At 42.5% G+C, this 7378-nt stretch overlaps 1 long non-coding RNA gene across 1 annotated transcript in view; it reads left to right on the top strand.

Annotated features, from left to right (window-relative positions):
* The first annotated feature begins 239 nt into the window (after positions 1-239).
* The window catches only part of LOC105517359, a 21831-nt gene continuing 14692 nt past the window's right edge, over positions 240-7378 (top strand). The window contains exon 1 of the long non-coding RNA XR_001002656.1: positions 240-367. This is a non-coding gene — a long non-coding RNA (uncharacterized LOC105517359). The remainder of the gene's footprint in view (positions 368-7378) is intronic.

Raw genomic sequence — 7378 nt, forward strand, 5'->3', positions numbered from 1 at the left:
CCTATCTCAACATGAAGTATTATCAGTTTTGTTGTGCCTGCCACTCTCAGTTGGCATTGATATATTGTTCAGAATCTCTCTAAAAATCTCCATTCTTTTTCTGACCCCAGTGACCACTAATTATGGAAAACAATGTACTGGACTATATTCAAGAAAGAAATATTTTGCCTGTTCATCAACTCAGCTAATAGGGTTTAAAGTGACTCTGATCATTTTAAGTGACTCAGTGAATGTACCGTATAAGCTATGTACTATTGAAGGAGCTTTAGCTGCTGCAATTCTTATCCTTCCTCCTTCCAGGTTTTCTTTAGTGTTGACATTGGTATGGAGACGTGGATGGAGATTTGAGTCTTAGGAATTTGGGAAGGTGAGTCATGCCGAGGAGCTATGTGACTTTACTCACTAAATATTTCCAGAATGTCTCCTAACCCTGCCATCCCTAGTCCTCCATCTAAATCAGGCTCTTATTGTCTCTTGCCTGGATGTTTGAAGCAGTCTTGGGACTGGTCCTCTTGACTCCAATCTTATCTGTTAAGCAACTTTCCCCACTGCTGCTGAGTCTATCCAGAAAGCAGGCTTTGTCACACTGGTGCCACCATTGCCCAGAAAATATAGTCCAAGCTCTCCAGATGGAGGGACTTACATGTCCTGTTAACATCTTAGCTCCCTGTGTCTCTAGCTTCAGCTCCCTCCGGTCCCTGCCTTACAGATTTGTATTCAACACCAGCAGACTGTATATGCTTCCCCTGCATAGACTGGGCTACCTTTTGCCTTTGGGTGTTTGCTGGTGCTGTTTCCTCCACCAACAATCTCAAAGCAAGCAGACAAAGCAAACAATGGAGCACCAATAGCTCCTCATTCATCCTCGGGGTCACGTGACACATATGTTGTCTCCTTTCTTCCCTCCTGTGTATTTCTCCAGGGTGGTGTGCTCCTCTCCTGAATTCTCACCCCTGTGATACCCTGGGCAAGTCTATCATTAAGCTGATATGTAAGGTTCTATGGATCTTTATACATGCTTGTCCACTCACTAAACAGTGAACTCTCTGGAGAGAGAGTTCTCTCCTCTGGATCTTGAACAATAACTGGCTCAGGAATATATATATATATATATATCATGAAATACATGCTTCTTAAACAGCTTCCATGTGTGAGGCAACTATGTGCTTGGTGGTCGGGGAATGTCTCTAATACTAAGTTGTTCAAAGAGAAAAACTGTCTAATAAATATGTCAATGTATACTTGAATGAATTCTTTATTTTTCTTTGAATGAGTGATCCAGATTTATGCAAATAATTAGTTGGGGGGAACCCTATGTCAACAGCAGGCCATCTGGCAGTGTGATGTCATGGCAGGTTGCTTCTCTTTGCTGCCACCATCCTGGAGCCTGGGGCTTTCTTGTGGCTATGGCCTTGAGTGTAGAGATGCACCCGCCCCCCTTCTCTGGAGTTCTCTGCCTTGTATTATGTTGCCATGGCAACAACCCACTTTCATTCTGGACTTGCTGCATGGGAGAGGGGAACCCTTTACTACAATGGCATAAACGATGAGGATTATTTAAAAAATAAGTTGACAAGGTTAATCATCACCACATGATTCTAGTACCACAGATTCTGATTTTGTGAGACTATAGTTTGTTAGGTGTTTCTGGCAGCACTGAAAATAGATTAGCTAGAAGAATAGAAGATTTGATATACCCTTTGTTTAAATGTCTAACTCTCTCTGTGCCTGTGGTGATTCTATTTTTAGTGCAAAAAATATTTTTATTCTCTTGAAGTATATGCAAAACCTGTTTTGAGTCAATCCAGTGTATCAAAGAAGGGAATAAAATTTCTAGAAGGAAAGCTGAATGATCTTGCAAGGTGTGGAAGGCTGGGATAAACAAAGATACTAACACCTGTCTAGGGCTAGGACAAATCTGCTCCAATCTGTTAAGAGATTATGTGAAAACATAGTAATGTGTCATTTAGTTACTTTTTTGGAAGAGAGTCGGTTATAAAAAAAAAAGAGAGAAATGGCTTGCAGACTTGCTTTTTAAACAAACCTTTATACATTCAAATGACCAAGTGCAGATATATATTGCAGGAGCCTAGTTTACTGTTCGGTACCTGCAGAAGTCTGACAGAGACATTCCACGTGCTCTAAGCAGGATGTTTTCATCTGGCTCTGTGAGCCTCGCCTCCCTGTAGCTCAACATCTCTCTCTCTTTTCCAAAGAGATCAGGATTCTCTTTCTAGGTGGAATGAGCTCCCCCTTGGACCTAGGCTGAGTTCCTTCTGTCTCTTTACCCAGGCAGCTTCTCTCTCCTAGTTTTCAGCTTTAACCCGCAACACAGATGGAGGACTCTGGTTTATTTGAGAGGCAGATGTCTGCTGAGTGTCACCATGCAATGGCGTGGTCCCCTGTCCCTAGTCTCCTCCTGATGCCTGGGTTTCCCTTTGATCAGATATACCTTGCAACACAGTCCCATTTGTCTTCTCTTGGAGGAGCCAGACAAGATTCTCATTTATTCACTCACTATCCGCTATCACCATCTCACAGAAGCACACAGCATGTGTGAGTATCGTTACACCAGGGACGTCATGTGGGGGGGCACAGGCTGCAGAGGGGTAGGGATTTGATCAGCAGGCTTATATGTGACAGAATTAATCAGTAGACAGTTTTTCTGACAAAAACAAAGATGATCCTATGCCTACCAGGCATCACTCGCAGCAGCTGTCCTGGGCCTGGCCCGACATGGTAGGGCTGCCGTTCATTTTTAGTTCCTGTGACTCAACATGTAGCCGTACCCGATTGGACTGGAGTGGGGGGCACCTCATGGGCTGATCCAGTAGGATTTTGTCCATTGGGATTTTGTACTAAGAAATCTCAGTGACCTAATGAGCAATAGGAGGTTGGAACAGTCACAATGGGCCATATCCAGGCTGAGAAGCTAGGAGTAAGTAGAAGCTACACAGAGCATAAAGAGAGAAAAAGTAAGTCAGCGGCCAAAACAGAACAGAGCCGACACACAAAAGGGGAAATGGAAATGCTGAGAGGGACAGAGGGAGGCAGTGGAAAGGTAGAAATGTGGAAGCAGGGAGAGAGGAAGAGGAAGAAGGGTGGGAAGATGGAGGGTAACAGGGAGAATCCCTAATCTACTTCAGTTCCATTGAGGTTCCCCTGGAGTAGCTGACTCGTACTTTAAGGAATGTTCCTTGACACCAGCCATTGATTCAAATCCCGGCTCATCACTTACTAGCTGTGTAACCTTGGGCAGGGCACTTAACCCCTCTGTACCTCAGTTTCCTCATCTGTAAAATAGGGATCAGTACAGTATCTGCCTCTTACGAATATGGTGAGGAACAAACAAGTTAACACACATGAAGCCCTTATGAAAACATCTGGCTCAGCTGGGTGTGCCAAGGCTCACACCTATAATCCCAGCAGTTTGGGAGGCCGGGGCGGGTCACTTGAGCCCAGGAGTTCAAGACCAGCCTGGGCAACATGGTGAGACTCCATCTCTACAAAAAATTTTTTTAAATGAGCTGAGCATAGTAGTATGCACCTGTGGTCCTAGCTACTGGGGAAGCTGAGTCAGGAGGATTGCTCAAGCCCAGGAGGTGGAGGCTGCAGTGAGTCATGATCATATCATTGCACTCTAGCCTGGGCAGTAGAGGAAACCCTGTCTGAAACACACACACACACCCCCCAAACAAACACCTGGCACACTACATATGCGCGGTCTATTTTTACTACTGAAGTTCTTGGTTTCAATAGAATCTCTCTGTTACTACCTCATATAAATCCTAATAATAGCCCCCACCCCCAACCCCAGTTTAAACTGAGTACATTTGTGGGTATCTATTTCTTATGATCAAAACCAGCTTAACTAGAATACTTCAAGAATACTTCCCAAATTTTTGAAAGTAAGAAACAAAAAAGTCATTCTTTTGAATTTTATAAATTTAGGATAAAAAGAGAAACTAAATGCATGCCTTGTGGGAACAGAAATGAGTAGAGTAAAAGAAGAGACATTCCAAGTGTGTACATTGTCAAAACAAGTTATCACTAACTTGGGCAAACAGGGTGGGGTGGCTTCACCTTGCCTTTCCCCATGGCTGCTTCCTGGGGCTGAATGCTGCCTAGGCAATGTTTTCCTTTATGGAAGGTTCTTCTCACTGCTTCTGTATTGAACATGTGTACTCAGGTTTTGCTTTCCTCAGATGTGTTCTGTTTCATTTATTCCCTGAGGCTTGAGGTCTTCTCTCCATTTCTTGGCAAATGTGGGATTTCTGCATCATCCACCACTCCCCAACAGTACTCACCCCGTGTAATTTTGTTGCACATGTTTACAAGCATTGGCAACAAAGTTCCATGTTGAATTACCAAGAACAAAGCCCATGGAGATGGCGCACAGTGGCTAACATTGTCCCAGAAAGCAATTTTGTCTTTTGGAAGACCTGTGGTTGCCCTCCTGACACACTGACTATAGGAGTTGGCCAGGACTGTCTAGCAAAAGTTCCACAGACTGTGCAGCTTAAACAACAGGAATGTATCATCTCACAGTTCTGGAGGCTAGAAGTTTGAGATCAAGATGTCAGCAGGATTGGTTCCTTCTGAGGGCTGTGAAGATGAGACAGTTTTGTGCTTCTCTCTTGGCTTCTAGTAGTTTGCAGGCAATCTTTGACTTTCTTAGCTACTGCTCCATCACTCTGATCTCTGCCTTCATTTTCACACCATGTTCTCCCTGTGTAGATGTCTCTGTCCAAATTTCCTCTTTCCTTAAGCACATCGGTCATAGGAGATTAGGACACACCCTGCTAGCCTCATCTTCATTTGATCAACTCTGTAATGACTCTATCTCCCAAAAGGGTGCATTCTAAGGTATTGCGAGTTAGAACTTTAACACATCTTATCTGAGGGGAGAGGAAGATGCAGTTTAATCCAATAACACTGACATATTTGAGAAGTGAGTACCAAAATGACTTTTGGGGTTGCCAGTTTGGTGACGGGGCTTAAAGCCGTTTGCTGATAATAGAATATTTGCGAAGTAAGTCCAGTGGCTATAAAAATTGTGAATCATACCCTCATTGCTTACCATTCTCTTGGCTTTTGTATTTTCACACTTTCTTGGTTTTTATTCTGTACTGGTCTCTGTTAGAATTCTCTGCTGGACCTCTAATGTGCGTCTTCCCCAGCGTTCTCTATCTCAGTGTATAATGGCACCTCCATCGTTCCATGGCTCAAGTCAAATCCTACAAATCCTTCTTGATCCCTTGCTTTCCTCAGCTCCCTCCTATGTTCAGTCTAGCTTTAAATCCTGCTGGCTCTTACTCTAAGATATATATATACAGTCATGCATTGCTTAATGCTGGAGATATGTTCTGAGAAATGCATTGTTAGGCAATTTAGTTGTGCGTACATCATAGAGTGTACTAACACAAACCTATTGGTGCAGCCTACTACACACCTAGGCTATACGGTTTACAGCTACAACCTGCATGGCATGTCACTGTACTGAATGAATGGTGTAGGCAAGTGTAACACAATGGTAAGTATTTGAGTATCTAAACACAGAAAAAGTATAGTAAAAATATGGTATAAAAGATAAAAAATGGTATACCTTTATAGGATACTTACCATGAATGAAGCTTGCAGGACTGGAAGTTGCTCTGGGTGAGTCAGTAAGTGAGTGGTGAGTGAAGGTGAGGGCCTAGAACATTACTGTAGGCTACTGTAGACCTTAGAAATACTGTACCCTTAGGCTATACTGAATTTATTTTTAAAATTTCTTTCTTCAAAAATAAATTAACCTTAGCTTGCTTACAGTGACTTTTAACATTTATTAACTTTTTAATCTGTAAAAACTCTATTGCTCCTTTGTAATAACACTTAATTTAAAACACACACACACTTATACAGCTGTACAAAAGTGTTTTCTTTCTTTATATCCTTATTCTATAACCTTTTTTATTATTTTGTATTTTTATTTTTAAACTTATTTTTTGTGAAAAACTTAAGACACAAGCACACATTAGCATAGGCCTACACAGGGTCAGGATCATCAGTATCACTATCTTCTACCTCCACACCGTATCCCACTGAAAGGTCTTCAGGGGCAATAACACGCATGGAGTTGTCATCTCTTGTGATAGCAATGCCTTCTTTAGAATACCTCCTGAATGACCTGACTGAGGCTGTGTTACAGTTAACTATATTTATTAAATAAGTAGAGGCAGTACTCTAAAATAATGATAAAAGTATAGTATGGTAAATGCATAAACCAGTAACATAGTCGTTTGTTATCATTATCAAGTGTTATGTACTGTACATAATCCTATGTGCTATACTTTTATAGGACTGGCAGCATAGTAGGTTTGTGTACACCAGTATCACCACGTACATGTGTGTATGCATTGCACTGCAATGTTCCAGCAGCTGTGAGGTCACTAGGTGATGGGAATTTTTCAGCTCCATTATAATCTCATGGTACCACTGTAATATATGTAATTCAGCATTGATCGAATGGCATTATGTCTCCCATGACTGTACCTGGCACCTCCTCACCTCTCACCGTCTCTGTGGCTGCCATGGCAGGCCAGACCACCTTGGACAGCTGCTATAACCTCCTAAATGGTCTCCTTTTACCACTCTTATTATGCAGTACTATCCCTCCTGGTACTGTTCAGAATAATGTAATCATCTCTTGTTCCCCCTCCCCACTTTGCTTTAAATCCTCCAAAGGCTCTTCATTACCCCGAGAATCAAAGCTCTTTACTCTAGCCAACATGACCTGCAGTGACCAGGCCTCTGCCTACATCCCTCTACGCCTCATGTAAAAACCTCCAAGGCCATTTTCTACCTACTTTAGGGCTCACACTAGCTGGGCTCTCTTTCTAGAAAACTATTTTTTCAGATGTTCCATTGGCTTCACTCCTTCTTGTCGTTTAGGTCTCAGCTCAAATTTCGTTTGCCCAGAGCTGCCCTCTGATTGTGCAACATAAAGCAGACTCTCCTGTTCTCCCTGTATTTCCTGTCATATCTTCCTGATTACTTTTCATTCTGTCACTCATCACATGCCACGGTCATGTCTTCTCCTCCCACTAGACCAGACTGCATAACACTGGGTACATTGTCCTGCTTGTGCAGTTTGTATCCTCAAGGCCTAAAACAGTGTCTTACACAATTGAAGCACCAAAGAATTCTTGGTTATTGGATGAATGAATGAATGAATCAATGAATCAATGAATGAAGAATTCCTGGGCAAAACATGAAAAGAACTTGCAGTTAGAATGCATACTATAGAGGGGGCGGAGCAAGATGGCCGAATAGGAACAGCTCCAGTCTCCAACTCCCAGCGCGAAGGACACAGAAGACCGGTGATTTCTGCATTTTG

Source organism: Colobus angolensis, unplaced genomic scaffold (assembly GCF_000951035.1).
Source record: "Colobus angolensis palliatus isolate OR3802 unplaced genomic scaffold, Cang.pa_1.0 Scaffold30, whole genome shotgun sequence".
NCBI classification, from domain to species: Eukaryota; Metazoa; Chordata; class Mammalia; order Primates; family Cercopithecidae; genus Colobus; species Colobus angolensis.